At 30.8% G+C, this 25,104-nt stretch overlaps 1 long non-coding RNA gene across 1 annotated transcript; it reads left to right on the top strand.

Moving 5' to 3' along the window:
* The first annotated feature begins 16,036 nt into the window (after positions 1–16,036).
* LOC127702974 (uncharacterized) lies at positions 16,037–21,106 on the top strand. Its single transcript, XR_007982609.1, has 2 exons — positions 16,037–16,568; positions 20,271–21,106. It is a non-coding gene; the product is annotated as an uncharacterized LOC127702974 (long non-coding RNA).
* The last annotated feature ends 3,998 nt before the right edge of the window (positions 21,107–25,104 follow it).

Here is a 25,104-nt window from a genome sequence, read left to right as displayed (position 1 = left end):
TGTGACAACAATCTACAAAACACCAAAGTACAAAGATGGAAACAAGTACAGTTTACCAACGAAGCCTCCAATGATGACGAATATCTATTAAGTATAATAGAAATGAAAAGGCCCTGAAATATCAGAAGAGATGAAACATAATATTTATAATAAATAATGAAAAGACAAATATATTTGATAAAACAATAATGTGCGAGAATGGCCGCATTTACAGAAAGCAAGCCTACAGTATTAAACCTGTTGACATAAATCATTTAGTCTTGCACTTAAAAATAATTCTGATCTTCAAAAAAAGTTCATAGAATTACGTCGTAAACTGTATAGCAAGACACAATCCTCGACAGTTGTTATCGTTGTTTATTTACCTATGAATTGGCAGTCCTTCGATAGGGTGGTTATTCTTTTTATGCGTAAGACGTTACAAAAAATATTTGACTTACCTCTTTTTTTTGATAAACCGTTCTGAATTTTGGATCCGCAATGCCCTCTAGCTTCGCTCTTAATTTGGCCCTTTTAACTTTTTTTATTAAAGCGAAACTGTCTAATATTTTTGTATGCGACACACGCGACTGGCGTACACAATGTTACTCCTGGTATCTATTATTCAATTTTAGAACAGATGCTACATTCCTCGTGAAAATTTATAGCTCCAACATATGCAAAATTATATGGGCTGATGAAAATTTGAAAAATCAAAAAAAGAAAGATAACTCTTTTTACTTTATTACTTTTGAGATTGCCATTTGATAAACATGATTATATTCTCCTTGGAGTTCGGTTTTTTTTTTTTTTTTTTTTTTTTTTTCCTATTTTACTTTTTATTAGTACTTTAGTAAATAAAGAAAAACAATAGACTACCGTCTTCTTTTGTTTCACTGGATTTTTGTCCACAGAATAGATTTTCTACATCTTTTATCTATACTATATACCTGGATATTGGAAGGAAATACAATGAATCGATTAACCATTTCACTGAATAAAACATATGCAATAATTCAAAACATGTATTTTATTTTTTATAATTTTGATCATACTTAATAATAGGACCTTCGTTAGGGTAAAAAATGTCTTGATCACCTCCCTACGTTTTGTCTGTCCAACTTCGACTTTAGGTGGTAATATTCCTAACGCAAAACAGAAGTGACAAATACGTAGACATGAACTCCAAAAGAGGCGAAACCGTTGCGACGACATGGACCAAATATCAAAATATTCAAATGGAAAATAAAATATCAAAAGAAATAAAACAGGGGGAACGAAAACGATTAAAGAAATGCAATTGTATACAAAAACACTACATAAAAAAGTTCAGACTTATCATCACGAACCCATACAAACCCGGTGCGGTTTCAGCTGTTCCTGAGCAATAATCAGATCCTGTTCTACAATGGTCTACTAGTGGCACCTTTTGGCCTTTTTTTCCTTATAAGTAAACTTTCGGTGATCGGTTGCCCACATTTGATAGTGTAACAATCAAGGAAAATATGACAGGATCCTGGCGATGACAATTTGAACATATCCGTTATTTCTTTTATATAGAAAATCCATATCGGTTAACCAAATCATGATATCGTCCAAAAAAAGTTTCGGAACAGTTATTAACACATTACGATACCAATTCTTCGTTTATGAGTAGTTTTGTAGGCAACAATCATTACAGATATTATGTAACATAAAATTGGAAATTCGTAAAAGGAAAGCTGAAATCATTACTTTTGTGGTAAAGGTAAGTTCTCAGCCGACTTTCATTTTTGAAATTTTGATTTAAATCAAAATGAGAAGCATATTTACCAGTATCTGTGGTAGTCCTTGTTTTAATTTTAAAAAATCATGGTATGTATTCAGAGAGATTTTATTTGCTTATACGATTAAAGTCATCATTTGTTTAATGAGTTGTCATATTCGCTCTATTTTTATTCGTACTAAACAAAATGACTTTGGTAAAAGAATGCAATGAAAATATTTAACATTTCAATAGAAAGATAAATAAAGTTGTAAACAACAAAATGTCGCTTTTTTTTGTCATTGTCGTCATACTAAAAAGCAGGATCTAAGTCAGAAAAGGAAGGATTGACCATCACACGCGTAGCGAACACAGCATGGATGTTGTTTATTCTTCTACGACTTGTGATTTTCAAAAAGATAAGTTAAGTTATAATCTTCCATACGCACAACTAAAGTGACAAATGTGTATTCACTCCCATGAACAGGCTTTATTCACAACTAATGTCATATCACAGACCACGTAAAATTGAAAACTGTTTCCCCCTTTTTTTATATTCTCATATATTTGGCAGTATGCAATCGTGGTAAACCTATTGAATTCTGGGAACCACCATGCGTCAATACAATGAAAATACACATATGGCAAAATTTGGGGTAATTTGCTAATTTGCATAGCGGCCATTTTGCCTTATCATGACGGCAGCCATTACAGTAGGATTATATAAACCCTTTTAATAAAAATGCCAATATGCAAATACCTATGTCGAATGAACAATTTGTTCGCATATAGGTGAATTGTACATGTTTTTAGGCTTCTGTCCGTGTACAAATGAACATTGTCAACTCTGAAATCTTTCGGCCTTTTTAGTTTAAAAATCGGAAGCGTAACCATTGTGTAATTGCTATATAAGATCAAATAAAATGACGTAAAATCGTAAAATAGCAAGATTCAAAACAGAAATACACATGCAAGAAGATATTGTTCATGATTTGTTCGCATATAGGGAAACACCTTGTAGGTTGAATTTTAAAGTTAAATAACTTTTAACTTACCTGCTTTCTTAAGTTTTCGGCCAAATTCTTTTAAAAACATGATGATTTCAACCTTCCCATTTCGTAAAAAGTCAAATTTTAAGCATTTTCCCTTAGAATTACACATCATTTTTGTAAATATCCGCCAAAGGAAGTTTTTAAAGATACATTAGTTTTAGAAACATAACGGGAAAGGACTGGATTGTCCGCAAATCTATAATAAATTATATTTTCAATCTTAAGCTAAGGGAAGTAATTTGATCAAAAGGGACAAAGTCACGTGGTGCAAATGATTTAAATAAAGTACCTTTGATTTTGCCATATGACATTAGTTCCCAGAAAGGGTTGCTCAGACGTTATAACTTTGGATCGAAATTAGAATGGGATCATCGTTCAAGTCGAAAGAGATTTAATCGCATGTTACACATGTTGCCTTAACGTAATAATAAAACTAAGACGATGTGGTACGAGTGCCAATGAGACAACTCTCCATCCAAGTCACAAAGTATAAAAAGTAAACAATTATAGGTCAAAGTACTGCCTTCAACACTGAGACTTTGCTCACACAGAACGTCAAGCTATAAAAGGCCCCAAAATGACTAGTGTAAAACAATTCAAAGCATGTCTTAATTTGACCTGTTGATACTATTTGTAATGCGTTTTTGTTACTTAATGTTAACATGGATCTTGTCTATATACCAGCTTTGATTATTTGGTATTTAATTACTACAAATTTTCACTTCTTCTTACTATGAACATCAAAATTATTTCATTTTGCCTTAGATGCTGTTCTTGAACGTGTACAGGAAGTTTTATCTAGCACTAATTGTATATTTTTATTGTTGATATTCACCCAATATGTACCAAGTGTTAGATTAGTTTTATTGAGATTAAAGAAATTTCTTGGTATTCCTAAACGGAAGATTTTATACACACAGAAGAAGAAGTATACTTAACAACAAAATTATTTTCATTTACCTGTGTATAATATGACGCAGGTTTCTAATTTCATGTTAAACTAATGCAATATGATAACAACACGTGATTAAACAAATCGTCAAATGGATAACACTACAAACTTTTTTACATTTTGTCACGCTTAAGGTTAAATAATATAAGGGAAACAAAAATCTAAAAGTCTTCTTATACAATACAAAAATAAAGGCTAAGTAATTGACATACATTTTTTTTATGAAAACGTTGAAGATCGAAGGGATAAGGCACTTTAATGTAAAAATGTTCATATAATAATTTACCGGAAATCTTTATCAAAACGTAATGTTTTCCATAATATTTGCATATTGAATAAGAATTATTGATATAATTATACTCTTTAAGGAAGTATGTTCATTGGCATTTGTATTGCTCTCATTCAAAATAATTTACTTGTATTATGCTAATACAAAACTGCATTTTATTGTTGAAATAAACTCGAATTGAGTAATGCTTGATTAACATCATGATATATTCAGTCGTGTTAACATATAACAAATCAAAGAAGAAACAAATTTTCACATTGTGATACAGGCTTTGAGTAACGTTTAAATATTCTATTGAGAAGTCTTTTTGGTCCTTTAAATGTAGCATGCTTTTTCCCTTTGCCCTGTTTCAAAATAGCTGCTTTTTCAATGGCTTCTGGATTAAGCTTTAGTTTTATTTGTTTCAACAATCCCACTAGAAGTTCGTCTACTTTGAGATTTAACACAGCTGACGTTTCGATGTATTTACATTCGAATTCTTTAGCAAGCTGGAGTGCATCTGAAAAATAATAAGACATAGTTTAAACGCTATGTTTATCAATATCTAAAACTGAAGTCTATCCTATTTGTCCCACGATCTTTATAAACTGTTTAACTATGTTAAAGTAATTACAGCATATGTGTAATGCATTTTAAATGTACAGATTTGTTTACAATTATCATATACATTGAAACAAAATTAAATGATAGTAGAACATGAATATGATAAACAAAACGAGGTCACTGTGATGATAATACAAAACATAAAACAGGTGGACATCTTACCTTCTTTGGTAACTTGTCGTTTTCTGACTAAGTCAATTTTGTTGGCTACTAGTATTATTGGTCTGTCACTATCTAGTTCGATTCGTAGATGTTGTAGAAATCCCTCTGCTTGTGTGAACGAATCGCTATCGTGGACAGAAAACACAACAACATGGGCGTCCGCTGGTAAACTATAGTCCTTAATGAAACAATTTATAAATATCAATTAAAGCATTGTTCTTACTGTCATGATGAAATTAATCAAGGAACACTTTAGGTATCAATTCAATTCTTCACCTTCTTAATTTTCATACAAAGATGTATGCACATTTAAATTAAAATATTGACATTTTTATGTCTGACAAATCAAAGGTATATATCGTTCTGTGTGTTTTCAAGATGCAACAAGTATACGTCAGACTAGTTATATAGCAATAATATGAATGCTTTCCTAAAATGTTTAGACAAAAACAATATTACTGATTTAATCTAGTATATCATCATTTTGTCATTCGATTAGGCAAAAGTGTTCTTCTCCGCCCACAATTATATACCATGCAACTAAATACTGTTCAGACATTCATGTACATCATTAATAATAACAAAAAGAAAACAATAAAAGGGAAACAAAATAGTATGTATAAACCTACCTCAATGGATAACAAATCCGTAAATTCTATTGTAGATTCCTCATCGTCGACGATGATAGTGAGTTTATTTTCGTCGAATTCATCTACAAAAATAGAATTTAAAATGTAAAAAAAAGTTTAAGACGAGTTATATCGCGTCTTTGGTTTTGTCATAGATCATGTGATATTGCATTAGGACGTGGTTAATCATTTGTAGAATGTGGTATAAATCTGATGGCTTCTGTCTAATTTCGTCACTACTTTAACAGATATTGGAAGATTGAGAGTATGACGTTATGCATTAACACATGTCTCCTGTTGGAACACGTTTTGCCCTCCAAAAGTCTTATGTTTATTTCTATCATAAAATTGCTGTCTCCTCTGCATATAGTCCATATCTTCTTTTCTTCGTGGTTTATCTTCCATAAACTGTAACTTTTATTTAATGATATAAGCAGTCTAGTAAAATTGGTGGTGATCTTTTCAAATATGTAAAAACAAATGATAAAAAATCAGTATTGATATAGATGTTGATTAAAAACAAATTCATTGAACTCCGTTTGGACGAAATACATGTTTATTTTTTGATTCCGATAAACAAGATAACTTACCAATCTCCGATTGCAAAGGCGACATGTACTCTGAGCTCATAAACCGTTCCTTTAATGCTGTTTTACCAACACCATGAGCACCTATAATTGGTACTCTATAGTATCCAGTTGAGCAAGATGATGAGCAACTCCGAGAAGTAGAACTGGCATTTGATGCATCACTTGTAAGTCTTGATCTATAATGAGATGAAAATGACGATCCACTGCTTTTTCTATGATCAGATAGAAGAATTCTATAGTGAGATGACACCGACGAGCTACTGCTTTTTCTACGATCAAATAGAAGAAATCTATAGTGAGATGACACAGACGAACTACTGCTTTTTCTACGATACAACGGAAAACTGTCGTTGAAAGGTCTATCTGTCGTTGTTTCGAAAGATCGTATTTTTTTGAATTGTTTTTTTATTCCATTCACAAACAAGTCATTTGAAGATCTTGATATTGTGTCCAAAGGAAGATTAAAACTTATATTTCGCACATCTTTTTTCATACATTCATGCTGCTTCTTTTTCTTCAAAGAACTTGTACGCAAATTTGGCTCTGATTGTGTATCTTTCCCTATTACTGATGATAAAAACATCGGGAGAATACATTTAGTTTTGTTGATGTTTTCCATTTCGTTGGTATCTAACACCTCCGAATATACTTTTTCTGACATAGTACGATACAAATTGATGCACTGTAGTTTAACAAGATGAAATAATGTTCCTTAAATTCAAAAAACAGGTTTAAATCTACAATAATTTACATATTTTCTTTAATGGCAAACAAAACACTGATGTAAACGATTTTGAATATCATGCGATATTTATACTATAGCACTGAGAAGGTTAAATGAGCACGTGATTTTCAGTTATGTAAAAATTAATGCAAGGAATCTATTGGTTAAATCGGATGTTTTATTAGGCAAAACATTTTATGCAGCAAATAGTATGGTGAACTGGATAAAAGCTGTAGGATGAAGAAATAAGAAGACTGTTGGCAGTCAACATTGGTTGGTAAGTCATTTAAAATAATGCATGTAATAAAGTTAAATTGCTTAAAATTATTTTACATCAAAGTTCAAAAATAGTCAATCATTTTAAATATATTATCGAAAAAAAGAAAATAAATGAATGAGGCAACCATACCAGAATTCACAAACGCACTGTTATTAAATAATATCTAAAACAAGTCTCATTGCGAATAGTTTTATGTTACATTGTTTTTCTCTTTGTAAACCTGAACCTTTCAGACCAAGTATTTATTTTTCATTTTATATTTTTTCTTAATATTTTGTTTGCAGGTTAATGTTTCGTTGGTTTTTTTTGTTCGTGTTTCTTTTTTGTGATTTTGTTTTCTTTTTATTATAGGTGTTTTCAATGCTGAATTATTTTGTTTGTCAGTTCTTCAAAGAAAACAAAAGGTACACAGTGGAAACATGTACACGATAGAAGTTGGTATTGATTGAAGAGTTTTCGAAGTGTTTTTCTAATTGATTTACATTTTCAAAGACCTAAGGCGTTTGAGAGTTGTCTTGTGTATTTGTGTTGCTCCGCCATTGAATTAAATTATATAGTATATGAACATAACAAAGATCAACTATACAAATCGTATTGATATTTCAGACGACATAAACAGCTAAATTAAAATGTGAAATCTTTAAAAAAAAAAGATTGAACCTAAGTCAGCATATTAAACTACCTAATCTCTGTAAAACAAGTATAAGTTTCAGAAGTCATTTTTAGAACAATGTTTATCAGATCTTCAAAAAAAAGCTAAATATAAATAAATGTCTTCATTTACAGGTGAGCAATGTTTTATGAAATAAATTAGCATAATTATACTGTACTAGAATTCCGAAGGTAAGTGATAGTTTGAAATAAGATCAAATTATCAATAAATTGTGGGCTGAAAAAAATAACAGAAAAAAGATAAAAACAAATATGCTGTATCAAGAATAACATTCATCATGTTCATATAGACTAAATATTTGGTGGCAAAAGTTTGAATACATGACAGATGAGGAAACGACAGACATAAAAAAAAACTACACAAAAAATTAAAGACTCATCTATTACAACTGCAGAAAATACCTGCGCTTAACTAGAGTAGGGTAAGATGTTCGTACTCCCTTAGGGAGTAAAACAAATTTATTCCATTTATACAGTCATTTTGTAATTAACATCATATGAAAAGTCTTAAACTTAAAATATTAAGTCTTAATAGAATTTAAGTTAATACTCAGATATTTTCTTGATGTAAATTCAGTACTATTAAGACATTTTGCTTGCAGTCAACTCAGTACAGTTCAGTTGCTTTTCAGACAATTCAGTATGATGTATACAGGTAAATAAAAAATATTGAACAAAGATTGAACAAATCGTATACGACTTGCAAGCACACTATATAAACGATACTGAATTTACCGCAGTGGATATGTCTGAAATTGACAGAAAAACTTAAAATGACCATTGACAAAGAAGCAAAAAAATGAATATTGCATTTGGCAGCAGCATATTTTATAATGAAGTGAGCAATAAATAAAAAAAAGAATTAAATTATTAATCTTATTTGACATGTTTATCAGATATAAAATATTTTCTGCCTCGAATTATTGTTTTCTTTACGTCTTTACATTGTTTTAACATAGTGCAATAATAATTTTAGAAAAAAGACTATGATATTTTGACTTGGATAGGTTTTTATCTTGACATATTTAAATAGGTATCGGGGTAGTACCTTGCTTTTGTAACTATTGTAACTTTTGTAACTATTGACTAATGGACAATAGAAATGAAAGTATAAGATGTATAACGTCATAACACACTTGAAAAAAATCTAAAGGCAAATGAACAATGCTGTTATTGGTGTTCATGATGTCAAAGTCACAAGCGTGCATTCAACATCAACAACAAATTCATACGTCACCAAAAGTTCAAGATTGCTCTTGTTGATATTAACTTACAAGTATCGCCAGTAATTAGCTATTTCTTTTCACATCTAACATAACACTTTCGCACAAAGCCATAGAACGTTAAAATATGCATCAATCATCTGGTGTTAAACAAGTTAAAGGTTACGATAATTTATCTTATTTACCAGTCGTCAATGGTAGCAAGAATGGGCATTTAACTTAGCTATATCGTTGTGAAATATCATTTATCTTCCTGTTTGGACGGTGAACGTTTAATGTTTATCTTATATAACGATTTATAAATATTCTTATTTAATTAAAAAAACCGAGGTCAATTTACATAGATATAGGAAGATGTGGTATGAGTGCCAATGAGACAACTCTCCATCCAAGTTACAATTTATAAAAGTAAACCATTATAGGTCAAGGTACGGCCTTCAACACGGAGCATTGGCTCACACCGAACAGCAAGCTATAAAGGGCCCCAAACAATTACTAGTGTAAAACCATTCAAACGGAAGAACCAACGGTCTAATCTATATAGAAACGAGAAACACGTATGAACTACATAGACAGACGACAACTACTGTAATCAGATTCCTGACTTAGGACAGGTGCAAACATTTGCAGCGGGATTAAATGTTTTAAAGGTACCAAACCTTCTCCCTTTTCTGAAACAATAGTATAACATCACAACAACAAAAAACACACTATAAAATATCAATTGGAAGGCTTTACTCATCAAAAAACGTAGATTAACACACAATGAACGAATAAATTTGACCTGTGACACCTAAATGCAAATACACAGTTAATAAAAAATTACAAGGGATAAATAATAAAAGTCAAAAGTAAATAAACAGGTTTAAACAAAGTTAAAAGTATAATATCACTGTACAGTCTACATCAATACAGAAATATCTATACAATACCCAAAATCGAAATCACTACTTGTTGAAAGAAGTAATTTATCATGTAAAGAAGGACTATACAAAATCTGCACAGAAAACAAAGATCCTTAAATGACAATTTGTTTTAGATGTGACAAAATACAAGGTGTCTGATTTGGGACAGGAACATGCTCATATATAAGTTCTTTTTTATCAACTATCTTATTTTATGATTCGATTCTTGAACTAACAAGACGAACTTAGGAGAACATAGAATAATAATCATTAAATTAAGATACAAAACTCAATAATAATTTTAATAGTTCAAGATAAAACACATCTACAATTTATGAAACAATAATAGACTAGAATGCACAATGCAATCCATAAGTAATAAACCAGCTACTTTGAAATCATGTTGTCCTATACTTTAAAACAAATTGCTGATCTGCACATATGTTTGATACAACGTCGTAGACTGTACAGGAGGAACATATGTTGTGCAAGGCAACTGTCCGCAACAATTGTTTTTCATTATCAGATGAAACAAATAAACAAACTGTCATTTATCTAGACTTTTATTGTAGACTATTAGAAACCCAATGAAATTTCTGTTATTCACATATGAATTGACAGTACTCCAATAGAGTGGGAATTAGTTGTACAAAATTTTGTTCAGATAACGTGTTACTACTGTTTTAATGTAGATGCTTTATTACATGTGAAACGAAAAATATTATTTCAAACATAAACAAGGCTAACAGTCATCGCTGCTAGTGAAAATTTCAATAACAAAATAAAAACTGAAGGAAATGTATTTTTTTCAAAAGAACTATAGTCGGAAAACAGCTGTCTTCATTTGTGTAATAAGATGTCATTTTCGTTGTACTTTAACTCATGCTAAACATAACTTTAGTAAGGGAATGCAATGGATATATTAAACACATCAATAAAAAGATAAACAAAGTTATACATGTTATAATCAACATGTTGTTGTTTGAGTAACACGAACCCTACCAAAAACCGGGGGTGATCTCGAGTGCTTCGAAAGCGTAAGCAGATCCTGCTTCACCTGTGGCATCTGTATTATTGCTCATGTAGGTACAAACCCGATGATAAGTCTGATTCGGTAGATCACATTCGGGGAAAGAGGGTACGAGGTTGTGGTTACGACGATTGGGTCATACCTGTCGTTAACTGTCAACTAACGTTGTAAATAATTCAATATGAGTGATCCGATACAGCAAATGATATGAGAAGATACTGAGTGGGAAACCAACGACCACTTCTGAAATATTGCTACACGGGAATGAAAATACACAAAAATTACAATTAAATTGAATGATCTCCTTGTTTGTAAAGTTCAGTTCTCAACAGACGAACAACTTATCAAAACTATCACAGTCATCTGTTAATCTAATAGTCTCGACAAGTTAATGTGGATTTTGATTTCTCAGAATACGTAGATATTAAGTCTACTTTTTATCTTTTTAAAAGGGATTCCAGATAGTAGGCTTATATAATAAGTACGCAGGACGGGCGTTTCGTGTAAGCGTAACAGAATGGTGGTATCATCTGCAAATTAATCGATTGTTTTGGGTTTTTTTTTTTTCTTATTGCGAGATTTTAACTGAGTTTGTATTAACATGACGATAAATAATGTAAAACCTATCGACGCACCGGGTCTCGTTCCTCTTGGAGTTCATGTGATTTAATCATTGTGTGATTTGTATTATCAGAATGGATTTACGAGCTAGTGTTGCCTCTTAATGAAGACATTCTAATCATTCTTTATGGTGCTCTATTTTCGTACAGCCATAATTAAGAATCTTACAGTTCTTAGCGTTCTAGATGATGGATATTCCAGCTCTGGCCGCAACAAATATGATAGTACATGTAGTATTTGATTTTAACCTGCTAATTATAAACTATTGTAAAACAAGAAAGAAAATAAATGTTTGTAACATCACTTACACAAACTGTGATTCGATTAATCGTTCTGTCCACCGCCACAAAAACTGTTATTAAGTCGTCACATGGTTTCTTAGAAATTATCCTAATTATAAACGCTAAATAATTAATGTACAAAATGAAAGACATTTGTGGAAATCAACATGTTTATTAAACATTTCTTGAATACTACACATGCTATAGTCATAACTATTTCAACATTGAACAATCGTGGCACAAGAAAAAGAATTTGCTTGCAAAATTTTTATTCTAATATAATTCTAATTAATACAGTTGAAAGGCACGTTTGGCGTAGAAACGAAAAGCTTAGTATTTGTATGAGCTTTATGTTAAATGAATTGGGGGGGGGGGGTTCACACGCATTTGGAGGGTACATTACACGTTCAATTTCACAGTCATACCATAATAGTAAGTGTGTATAGTACATGCTCACAGTGATAAAATGAAAATTAAGGGGGTACTCAACACTATACCCCCAAAAAAACCTGTCGTTTAATTTTTCTTATATTTATCTCATTGATAAGTTAGGCCTGGCTGAACATCATGTAAACATTTTTAAAGATTTGAACCGTTGGTAAAAAAAATATGGCAACCCAAATATGGCATGGGTCACATGTTAATTTCGGTCGATTTTTGAAGATCCAGAAATATGGGTATAGGGGTATACATGTTATTTTTTTTTTAAATTAAGCCTAAATTGACAAAAACATAGTTAATAGTGATGAATCAGGCAATTTTGAGTTGATTGATACCCCTTACTTGTAAGTTTGTGTTTCTAAATTTAAATTTGAGTCTGAAATAAAAAGGGGAGTCTAAGATGAAGGAACCAAAAATGACTATGATTGGTCAATTTTTTTTTAGATAAATATGCTAATTAAAAAAAAAATGTGTCGTTTATTTTTTTTTTTAAAAAACTAACCACTTGTAGTACTATACCAGTCTGTTATTCTTGCAAAAATTTATAATTATTTAACCGTCAGATTGTTTTTAATTCAACATTAAAATATACACCCACCTTCAATAAATAAGAGCAAGTTCCGTTCTGATATAGTACATACGGGCCATAACTTTTTTGTCTATTGATCTTGGCCTTATATATTTGGCATGTGGATGTATAGTCATGAGGTTAAGTGTCTTGTTTCACGATGACCTTCATGTGACCTTCAAATTTGACCTCAAGGTCAAGTTAATGTATTTGTTTGCAAGAAACACAACCAGGCAATAACTTCTTCGTCTTTTGACCTATACCTTACATCTTTGGCATGTGGATGTATCATCATGAAGTGGTGTGCCCCTTACAGTTTTGACCTTCATGCGACATTGAACTTTGACCTCGAGGACGATAACTGTATTTTTTGCAAGACACACTTGAGTAGGCTATGACTTTTGTGTTTTAGGCCTGAGATTTTTGACTTGTTAATTCAATTGAATTGAATTCAAAGTTTTATGTAAAGTCAATATTTAATTATTATTACACAAGCTCTAATCGACCATACAACAATATATACACACATTATGACATATCAACAAATTCCATTCACACTGAATACATAAAGGACATGTAGTTACATAAAAAAAATCAAAAAAGGTTTAGTTTCTAGTGAGGCAAAGTGTACGTACTTAACAACTCCACTGAATGTTTTTTTTGTTTTTTATTTCACATACGGATTCCTCGTGTAAAAGTACACGAGATAATAAAATAGAAAAGGGAGTAACCGTTTTCGTTTCTGAGACATGAGCTGTTGAAATTAACAGCATGAGACGCTAAAAAAGCAAAGAATACATAAGGTAAAATTCTTAAAAATCGGCAGATATTTTACATGAACAAGATTTTCAATTTTGTTGGTCTACCGATTTAAAAAGAAAAGATAAACGATTCAAAAATGAACGACGAATCCATTGGTGCAAAGAACCGCGGCTCCTGAAAATCCGAACTGGACGTGCAAGATCCTTGTGTATAATCAACTTCGTTAAACATATAATTTGAAAGTGTATCCGGTAAGGTTATGAAAATTAAATACAACTGGTTTTTAGTTTAAAGCAAATCAGTCTTAAAAATGCTATCAAAATGTGAGAGTCTTAACTCATTTCACCTATCATTCCACGAAATAACTGCAGTTACAAGTTTCACATTATTTGTTTGGCCCCCTTTAACTCTATTCAGTCATATTGAATTGAGATTTGAGAAGAAAACTTTGATTATGACGTCTTTACACTAAGTCCATTGGATGTTGGATGTATACTAATTGATAATGTAGTCTTAGATGCATGATTTTTTTTAGTAGTTGTTATTGGCTTTGAACTAGCTGTCAATAACTGTGAGTACTCTAAAATTTGTATTTAATGTCTTTTTGTTGTTGGGATGTACAAGTACCCGGCCACGTTCACTCTATGTTTTTGTTATGTGTATTTCCATTTGTAGCCATCTGATGAACTAAGCCTTTTTCAACTGATTATTATAGTTCGTTCTTTTGTTGTATTGTTACACCACTGTCCCAGGTTTGGGGAGGGTTGGGATCCCGCTAACATGTTTAACCCCGCCACGTTCTGTATGTATGTGCCTGTCCCAAGTTGGGAGCAGGGATTGATATAAGTTGTAATAACTTGTTTCCCAATCCACCATAAATAAATATGTTTAAACTCACTCTCTGTTTTCGACCGTTAGCCTGGCAGGTGTAGAAAATAAACAGGTGTCTTCTATTCCGTCCGCTGTAAGGCGTCAAAGTAACAAAATATAATAGACTTTCAAGACGTCATAATTATTTGGACTAGTGTATGTGTGTGCTGAAAAAAAACGCTGGCATGTTTTTTTTATGTCATTGAAAATTTTAGGACATGATTTATATTCACATTAAAAGTCAAAAGATACCAAGGTGATAATCAACCACTTGTGCATCATTTACAAGTTGAGGAACAAAGACAACAGCAAGAAAAAAAAACCATCAGATTCAGTCCACGAAACATTACGCTGTAAGGCGTCAAAGCAAAAAAAAATATAATAGCCTTTCAAGACGTCATAATTTTTTGGACTTACACATAACATGTTATGTATAAATAATTTGTAAAATTGTTGTCCTTGGTTTATTTATTTATTTGGTTATAATATTGTATTGTTAGGCTTTTTACTTTTTATACTTTATACTTTATACTTTATTATATTATATGTATTAACGGCCTGGGTCAAAAAAGGAAAACAGTTATGGTCCTTTCTGTTTCCCTTCATTTGCCACTTTGAAAAAATTTGACCTCCTGGTTTTTTTTTTTGTTTTTTTTTTGTAGATTTATTTTACTTTAAGATTTTCCTTTTTTGTCTCTTTGAAGATTCATTTATGGAAAATGTTTAACTATAAATGGATGAAAAGATTAAGTGAATAACAATAAGTGTGCATCTGCTCTTAGCAACACAGTAAACATTCTGATCAGGATCTTTTAAGTTCTTGCATATTGCATGTGATTTTAAAACGCTGCAGTGAAACAGATCATGAGTTAGAGTTATCTTTCTTAGGTGTTGTGTGACCCCTTAAAGGGTACCGTACACGCTCGCAATAATAAAATGATAGTTATCCTTTTTTGACGATGCCTTTTTACTTATTTAACACTACTGGACGAAAAAACAACTGTCCATACCAGTAACAGTCGTTCTACGACTGTCTTAGTCTGTGGAAGACTGAAGATGACTGTCAAAGAAACTGATACAGTTGATTAATGTCTGTCCCAACACTTTTATGGGTTGTGAAAATCAAAATATGTTATCAACAGTCATTTAAGGACTGTTGCAGTGGTCTACGGGGTTGTCACAGTCAAATACTATTTATTACAGTCTTTCCAAAAGTTGTGGCAGTTGTATAATGTTTGTCCCAACCTTTTAATAGTTGGGACAGTTGAAATTTGTTTGTGTCAACTTTTTAGACGTTGATGCAGTCAAAAAATGTTTGTTACAACGTTTTTAGAGTTGGGACAGTTGTAAAATGTTTGTTAAAACTTTTTAAAGGTTGTTACAGTCATAAAATGTTTATTACAAATTTTAAAAGGTTGCTACAGTCGTTAAATGTTTAAAACAAACATTTCATAGGTTGTTGCAGTCGACAAATATTTTAGCGTCACTGTAGCAACTCAGTGTATAAAAAAAATTTACGTTTCACCCGGCTCTCAAGATTTGATATAGTTGTGAAATAGCCCATAATTTATACTATTATCATCTATTGTGCGGTTGTTGACTTGTTTTGTTTTTTATTTATTTATTTTGCGATCGTTGTTTGTCTTTTGTCGTTTTCCGTTTATTGCCATAGAGCATTGTCCGTTCATTTTTGACATGTGCGTTTTACTTTCCTTTAGGTATCTTTACTTTTTATTTTATCTATTCAGATTCGTTCATAACTGGTTTTACACACCAGAAGCCTTCGTTTAAAAATGGAGTTTTAATATTATTGCAGAAGATGCTAATGAATTCATTCAAATTTATATTTGAAAAAGTTTTGATAAATTCTGAGGAATAGAAAATGTACCGTCGGTGTACCTGAAGTAAATTTAAAGAATATGACTAAGTTATCAATATTGTACAGCATAATAAAACATTTTTAATTTGAATTACTCTCCATGAGGAATATTTTCAGATGATAAAAAAAATAATTAATTAAATCTGTCAAGTTTCTTTAAAAACGGAAAACAATTCTTCACCGTGGACGATTTACCCTCTTTATTTTCTTGTCGGCAAACTGGACCTGGAGGTCGGCAAACTATATTTTACACAGGAAACTACAGATGTTAGACCACATGTACAATATAAGCGGAGCTGGAAATTACAATCGGTGAGTAGAAATGAATAATATTTTAAAGCATGTCTATCGAATAATCATGGATCCAAGATTTTGAAGGGAAAATGTGCACATTTGTTCTTCCTACAGACAGGCTATGAATCGACGATCTATATCACCACACTCGTGCATAGTTGCATGTTCCAAGGCAAAGTTAGGATTTGGGCTTGGAAAAGTTGTGCATCATTGAAATTCATGTTTGACACCATTCCCCCTCCCCCTTTTATCATGTGTATGTCATTTAATCCCTTATTTACTTTGCATACATCACCCCAAGGGTGACAAGGTCAAGGGAATAAAAAAAGGTTACTCTTGATCTTCATCGTCTTACTGTTAAACTCTAACATGTGGGGCATTGGTTAACTTTTGTTGTGCGGGATGACCTTTTACAGGACCTATACATCATGTACATATTGTATGTTAATGTATTGTTAACTCTGGTCTTAAATTTGCATGAAATACTTGTCACTGGACTTCTTATAACCAACAACCAACCAATCTTTACATGTACATATCCATATAATTGTGTTACTAATGCTGGATTACAAGTATTTCCCTGGTTTTGCTTTATCAGCTGATAGTTTTCGTTCTATTAAGAATGCATTGTGACGTCACAATTTCCATTGAAAAAACATGCATAGTACAAATTAATATGACGGTGTATGAAAACATATGATCTGACCATAAAATTTTATGAAAAGTATTAATTTTAGTGACTTATTTAGCAAGTATGCATTTTCATTCAATTTTTAAATAATTCCCAAATCATGGACAACAAAACATGAATATATTTGATAATATAAGGCATTGAAAGTGAATATGTATTAGCATTGATTAGATGGTTCAAAATAACATTAATCATCAAAATAAAACAATATTATTAAATTAATGTTCCTGAAACCATGCACGGATTCAAAACAGTTGCCATTTAAACACAGTTGATTAAACAAAATGTGCTAATTCAATTAGTAATTCTTTCATCATGTACTTAAAGATTCATATTGAACAAGGGTTGTGGAGGTTGTTGCATCTTTTCTCAAAATGAATAATTACAATGAATAAAATATCTATAAATATGTCATCATGTTAATTGCTACATGTACATGATTTTAAGTTAAAAAGAAATAAAAAACATATTAAAAGAGCAAAGTGAGCATCATAATTATATTCTTTTTAGATTTAACATAGAATATTAAATCACTATAAATTTGTAAATACTTTGAACCTAAACTATATATTTTCATGTGAAATGTTTATATAAATTGTGCCCTCTGGTTAGTCAAAATTCATTTATGCCATAAATGTTATCTAGTAGTAACATTCAAGGGTCTTTTTATTTATTCCACCATTAAAATGATTAAAGGACTTTCTATTCATGAGTCAAATTTGTGTGTTAAATTGTGTTTTGGTTACTTTATTGTTGCCTTACTGTTGGGTTGATGCATCATTGATATATAATTATATCCCACATCTCCTTTCATCGTGTGCATTCACATCTGACTGCAGATTTTTTGCCTTTTCTACATAATTATTTTATGTTTAACATTCAATATGTGGGGAAAACATAACAAAAATATCTATCTGTAAGCATATTTTTTTTTTATCTAAACATGGTATAAACTTTTTTAAAGTATTTTATGAAGCTCAAAATATTTTTATAGATATTGTAGTATCAAGTAAGTTGTCATAAAATTTACTGTGTTAACTGCATTGTATGTCCAATAATTTAGTTTAAAAATACCTTTTATTCAAATTCAAAATAAATAATTAAAATTTATGTATTTACTGAACATGAATTCATGACCATGCAAATGTGACATTAAAATAGGTAATAATCAGGATGTTAACACTGGATAGGTAATAATCAGGAATTCTTATATACATGTTATAGCTAATATACAGATTAAGACACACAATAGTTTATTGCCTTGGGGAGGAATTTTAAACTGTCATGGGTATATATTGAAGATGATTTTATAATGATGTTCACAAATTATAATTGTCCTCTTCAAAATTTTGATAAATATTTCAAAATAAATTGTAATTTAAGAAAAATATGAATCAGCAGGATATAATATTATTTTGGATACAAAAAATGCATATTTTAAAAGTTATCTGAGTATTGATTTATCAAAATAAAATTGGGTAAATAACTAAAATAAAATAAAGAAAGTGTTGTGTGAGCTGCAAAGCATTATTTAATACAAGCTGTAATAAGGAAAAAGTATACAGGGTAACACAAAAGATGTAAAATTAAACTCAAGGATTTAAAACATTAACCAGTCAGGGGACTTTTTGAAATAAGTGATTTTTAAAGTCACTTATTTAAGTAGCAAATTGGAAGTTTTGTCACAAATTGTGATTTTGTAGTTTTACCAAAATTTTAAACACGTAGGTTTACATAATATCTTTTCATTAGTAAAATTGAAAAAAAATGAACTTTTTGCTTCTTTTAAGCAGCAAGGTTTATGCCTTTGATGCAATCATTTAGCTGCAAATTCTATTTTAGTTGAAAAAATGCTATAAAAATGGCTATACATAATGAACTGATACTTTCTTAACAGATTTTTCTCAGCAGTGTAACTGTGGGAGTATTTGCCCTATAAAATTCAAGGTTTCATCTTATAGATTATGTAAAAAAATTCTACTGTTCACGATAAAAATTTCACTGTTCGGGGTGTTGAAATTAGTGGGGGTTATTAAAATAATGATACTTATTAAAAGAAATGATTTTTTGGAAGGAAATTGAGGTATGATACTTAAACAAGTGATTTTTATGTCATTATCCTAGATTTAGTACAAGGTCATCACCTGACATGACCGGGTCATCCTATCAACATAGATGTTGGTTTTGATAAATTTAGCAACATAATTAGCCCCTGGATCAATAGTATTCTATATTTAAAGCTACAATAAAATTAAATCACTTAGGCTAGTGATTAATTTGTACTACATGTACTTAAATAGGTGATTATTAAAGAAAAACAACTCTTACTTCCAACCTTTATGGTCATAATGTTACTTGAATCAGTGATTTAGAAAAGCGCTCATTTAAGTAAGTCCCCTGACTGTTAACAGGGAGGGTTAAGCCTTGGAACAGTATATATATCATCCTGATTAACCTTAGGACAAAGATTCTACATTTACATCACAAAGGTTTATTCATTATATGCACTTGACAAAGGGAAAGTCAATAGCATCTATATAGTAACAGTGCATTTATTTATTTAATTATTTTTTTCATTCTTTAAACTTTTCTCTGTAGTATCAATTTATTTCATATTAACATGAACAAAAGCAATAACCTGTTGTGTTTTAGAGAGGAATAACTATGTCCATGATGTCTGACTTTAAAGAATTGATGAAATAAAGTATGGTGTGAGCCTCAATAAGACAGTAACCCTTCAATGAAAGTACACAGTCACACATAAAAAATCATTAATGTAGAAAAAAGACCATACATAGAATTTAGACCCACTAAAAAGATTTATTCTTCTTGTTTAAAATTGGGACTTAAAAATATAATTGTATAAGTCCTAGAAATTTTTTCGTCAATCAAATGAGGATTGCTAGTTTTCATCTAGGTAGATACAGTTATTGTAATTGACTTTCTTCTAAGTACCGTACAATGTATATAGTATTATGTTAGCTAAAATTTTACTGTACTTTAGTCTCAATGTATATTTTTTTTTGTAGATTCATATTGGCTTGAGCATGATTCCCACTTAGAATATGAAGCCTGCTACATGTGCACTTTGATGCATAGGAAATATAGATGTCACTGAGTCACTCTTATAGCTGCAAATTGTGAAACAGTGGATTAATTCATTATTTTGTGCTAGTTATTTATTGTTTTTGGAAATAATGAATAGCACTTGCAGCATTATTCCATGATGATGATGACTTGTGATGTTAGGATTAAATTGGACAAGAAAAAAATTGTGCATTGTACAAATAGGAAACTTACAAATTGTATTAAAGGAGGACCACAGTACTGGATGACTAAATAACTTGGATAATCATGATAATTATTCATTTGGTATATCAATAATGAATTTGGAATAACAAGATTTCATAGTTTCAGTGCATATTAATAGTGCAATCATACATTGTATCTGAATTCCATGAATACTTTGGATAATTATTCATTTGAAATAGCCATTTGGAATAATGAAAATTCCTAGTTTCAGTGAATATTAATAATAATAGTGCATAATATCTGAATTCATGAATACTTTAGTGGATAATCAGTCATTTTAATATAATAACAATTTGGATATAATGTGAATTTCTAGTTTCAGTGAAATTTACAACACAGTGCATGTATAAATCGCATCCGAAGTTTATGTTGGCATTGCAATTGTTAACTACCACCAGGGTGTGTAAAAAGACCTTAACCACCCATGAGGGTCTCTCGTAGTCGGTCACAGTTGTTAAGTGTCAAATGACTGCTTGCTGTACTTAAAGTCTGAATTAGAATTAAATAAAAATCTAAATTAGTGCCCAAGCATATTAAACAAATAAACCATGTACTTCAAAGTATAATTTTATAGTCCCGCCTACAACAAAAGTTGATGTATGCAAGAAATAGGTATTACAATCTGGCAGCGGCTACAGCCAGTCAGGGGTACTACTTGTACAAGTAATTTTTATTTACTTGAAGAAGTAATATTAATATACTTATATAAGTAAATTTGTAGGATACTTATACAAGTGTATTTTATTTACTTGTATAGGTAAAAAAAAAATTGCCTTAGTTATGTCCCTTAGACATTCAAATTTTTTTACTTATATAAGTGAAAAAGTCATCCTACATGTATCTTCTTTTCTTGAATTCTTAGAACTTCTTTGCTCTAATAGAATTTTAAATTGTCTGTCTTTTGCAGATGTCTTAACTAATCATTTAAGTGTAATTTCATGAACAATGAAAATCTCATTTGTCTGTTATCTTCAGAACACTGCTCATTTACAAGCCCCCAAGAAGCAATTTTTGAAGGACTTGCGCAAATACTTAAGATCTTTGTGCAATCAGTTTCTTTGTTGAATTAATGAGATGAAACATTGAGCTCTAATAAAAAATTATGAGCTATCCTGGGAAAAATCATTAAAGGCATGTTTTTACATCTCAAACTTGAGAATTTTTGTGGGGTTGTAAAAAAAAATTACTTATACAAGTGAATTTTTGAGAAAATTAAGGGGAGATTATTCAAACATTATAGTTAACTTATATCATGTATAGAAGTATATTTTTTTTTACCTCTTCAAGTAAATAAAGATTACTTGTACAAGTAGTATCCCTGACTGACAGCGTAACCTATTTGTATAAAGCTTCACTAGGTACATTTTTGAAGCTTAAAGACCTGGATACTTCTTTATGTTATGAAGTTTCTGTTAGTAACTGGTCCGTTGCACTTTACCTTGTTTTCATGCTTCACTGACTGTTTGAAAAAAAATATTACTGTTTGAACAGTCATACAGTGAAATACTCTCTGACATGTATAACATGTACATGTATAATGAGTAATTGGATAAATTTATATGGTATATATATATAGGTATCTTGAAAGGTCTACATGTCTCATTGTCTGTCAGGCAGGGTTAACCTGACCTTGACTTCATTTCATGGATCAGTGATTAAGGTTATTTCAGTTACTTTGTCAAGTTTGTTTCTCAGAGGAATAATAGGTCAACTATATTTGGTGTATGAAATGATTGTAAGGTGAATATATCTGACTGCAAGACCTGCATCAGACTTTGACCTCAATGAAAATGTCATGGTTCATTGAACAATTTAGTTTTTGTGGTTTGGTCTATTTCCCAATGTTTCTCAGATGCTATAAACTACATGTACATGTACATGCATGACATGTATAGGATCACTATTTTTGGCGTATTGGATATCTTCGTAAGTTGTACAAGTTTGATTTGGAGGTTTTAAATCTGACCATGACCTCATTTTCATGTTTCATTGGGCAATGTTTAGTTTTCATGGTTTGGATGTTAAGTCTATTTCACAGATACTATAAACCACTAAATTTTGGGTATGGAATGTCAGTTTGTAGGGTGTACATCATCTGTTTGGCATGGTTAATTTGACCATGACTTCATTTTCAAAGGTAATTGATAATGGAAAGTTTATGTGATACTTGTACATGTAGTAAAACCTTCATATATACATGTATTACATTTTTTACATTCAACATAAATTCAATTTTACATGTAGGCAAAGCAGACTTGACATTTCAGCGTGTGCACAGTCACTCTTGTTACATCACCATTGATCATGTCTACCATGTTGATTATAGCTGCTTTTTGTTAACAAAAGTCGGACAAGTATTAACAATTGTTATAATTCATTTGATAATATTGTAGTCTTGTATAACATGTACAATGTCATGAATGTACAATAACAAAAATTAAGGAGATGTGGTATGATTTTCAATGAGACAACCATCAACCGTAGACCAAGTGATGTAATTGTTAGTAACTGCACATCCTTCAACAATGAGCAAAATCAGTACCACATAATCATGATAATGAAAAACCTATAACAGGCCTAGCCATATTGAATGATGTTACACAATGTAAACAAGTTGAGATGAGAAACCCAAGTTTGATTTATATACAAAAGCAACAAACAATCTGTTGGCGATAAAATTGGGTCAGTTAATAGATATAAGAAGATGTGGTATGATTGCCAATGAGACAACTTTGCATCCAAGTCAAAAATTTTGAAAAAGTAAACCATTATAGGTCAAAGTACAGTCTTCAACACAGAGCCTTGGCTCACACCGAACAGCAAGTTATATAGGGCCTCAAAATTACAGTTAAGCATGTTTAGAATTTGAAAAAATAGTTCCTGGATGATCATTTCTGATGTCTCCCATTTTTATCATGTTTACAGACCCATTGAAACATGAGTGATGACAAATGTATCATGGTTTACCAAAGGCTTATCATGCTTATAGGTGATCCAATATTAACAGGCTTCTGCCCTTATTCATGTTTTTCTACAAATCCATTATATCTGCTTTTGAATAAATGCCTTCTAAATATATATCCCAAGATGTTTAGCAACATTTTCAATATACACAATAAGCATTACAAAGGCATACATGTATTATGCACTATTGGTGAGCTGTTTGTTATAATTTACATATACATTATACATACATTGACATATATATATAGCATGGTGTGAAAAGCCTATGCAATACAAACATGACAAATAGACTAAAACATATGATAATAAATTGGTGAAATTGAGTAAACTGCTACTATATGACATCAACCCAACAACAACTAAATAACAATCTCGAGGTCAACATATATCTATACGTCTAAACACGTGAAAACTTTACGACAGATTCATCCATTGGAGAACAAGTGATCATTGATGGTGATACACGGCTGAAATCATAATTGCTCAAAATATCGACACAACAATGTTAAATAGAACTGCATTTTTTTTAATAACATCATTATTTGATTAATAAAATGATGTGGTACTTGTTTACAAATTAGACAATTTTTCACCTAAAATCCAATGACATAGAAGTTAGCAACTGAATTGGCAAATTTGATATGGTCAGAATATTAATTTCCAACATATAGGCAGCCAGATTATATATTTTCACTCAGACCAGGGCCAGAATACTTATTTTCAGTCTATCCTTCTATTAAAGTGAGTCAAAACAATTTGTGTGATTTAATTAATCAATGATTTTTTTTTTCTAAGGGGCGCCCAAATAAGTTCTGCTGGTAATACATATGTACTGTTTTCATCACTGATTGAAGATGAATATAATTAGAATAATGGACCCATTTGGTGTCTTTACTATTTGAATTATATATCAATATTGGACAAGCATTTATATGATTAAATAAATTGAATTTAAAAAATGGAAATTGGAAAATATTTTAGATAAATGTTAGCATGGTTAGTACGACATCTGATCAACTGAAACCACAAAGGAGAATCCGATGTCAGTCTGTAGAATTTAACAAGACCGGAGTCTAAAGAATACAACAAGTTCTAAACCGTTATGTGAATAAATAAAAGAAGATTTGATTTCCTTGTCTGAAACAATGCGAGTTTTCTTGTTTTGAACATTTCAACTTTCACTGGCGCTAGTTATTTTGTCGGTCTTGTACAGTACGCCCATCTGTTTATAAATACTTTTGGTAAATTGGTTGAGAAAAATCCGGTGAAAATATGAATGATCTCGAGTGATAATATTTTTACCTCAATCAATCATGAATGAATGCCGAAGTGCTATTTATCAAGGACATTTGAACTTCAAATAGACCACTCGTTACAATATACAGTACAAAGTCGAGTCAATATTGAACTATTCAAAAATAAAATACAGTAAAATAAATTAAATTTAGATAGATTTAAGATTATTTTTGTTTTTCCATAGCTGCAAAAGATGCGTTAAATGTCATCATAGCTTTGATTTTTTTTTTATATGTATAGAAATCAAAATGGTTAATACGGCAATATTTATAATTTTGCAAGAAAAAAAAT

This window comes from Mytilus californianus, unplaced genomic scaffold (assembly GCF_021869535.1).
Source record: "Mytilus californianus isolate M0D057914Y unplaced genomic scaffold, xbMytCali1.0.p SCAF_5, whole genome shotgun sequence".
Classification (NCBI taxonomy): domain Eukaryota; kingdom Metazoa; phylum Mollusca; class Bivalvia; order Mytilida; family Mytilidae; genus Mytilus; species Mytilus californianus.
Note: the sequence above shows the minus strand (reverse complement) of the source record. Positions and strands in the feature narration are given on the sequence as shown.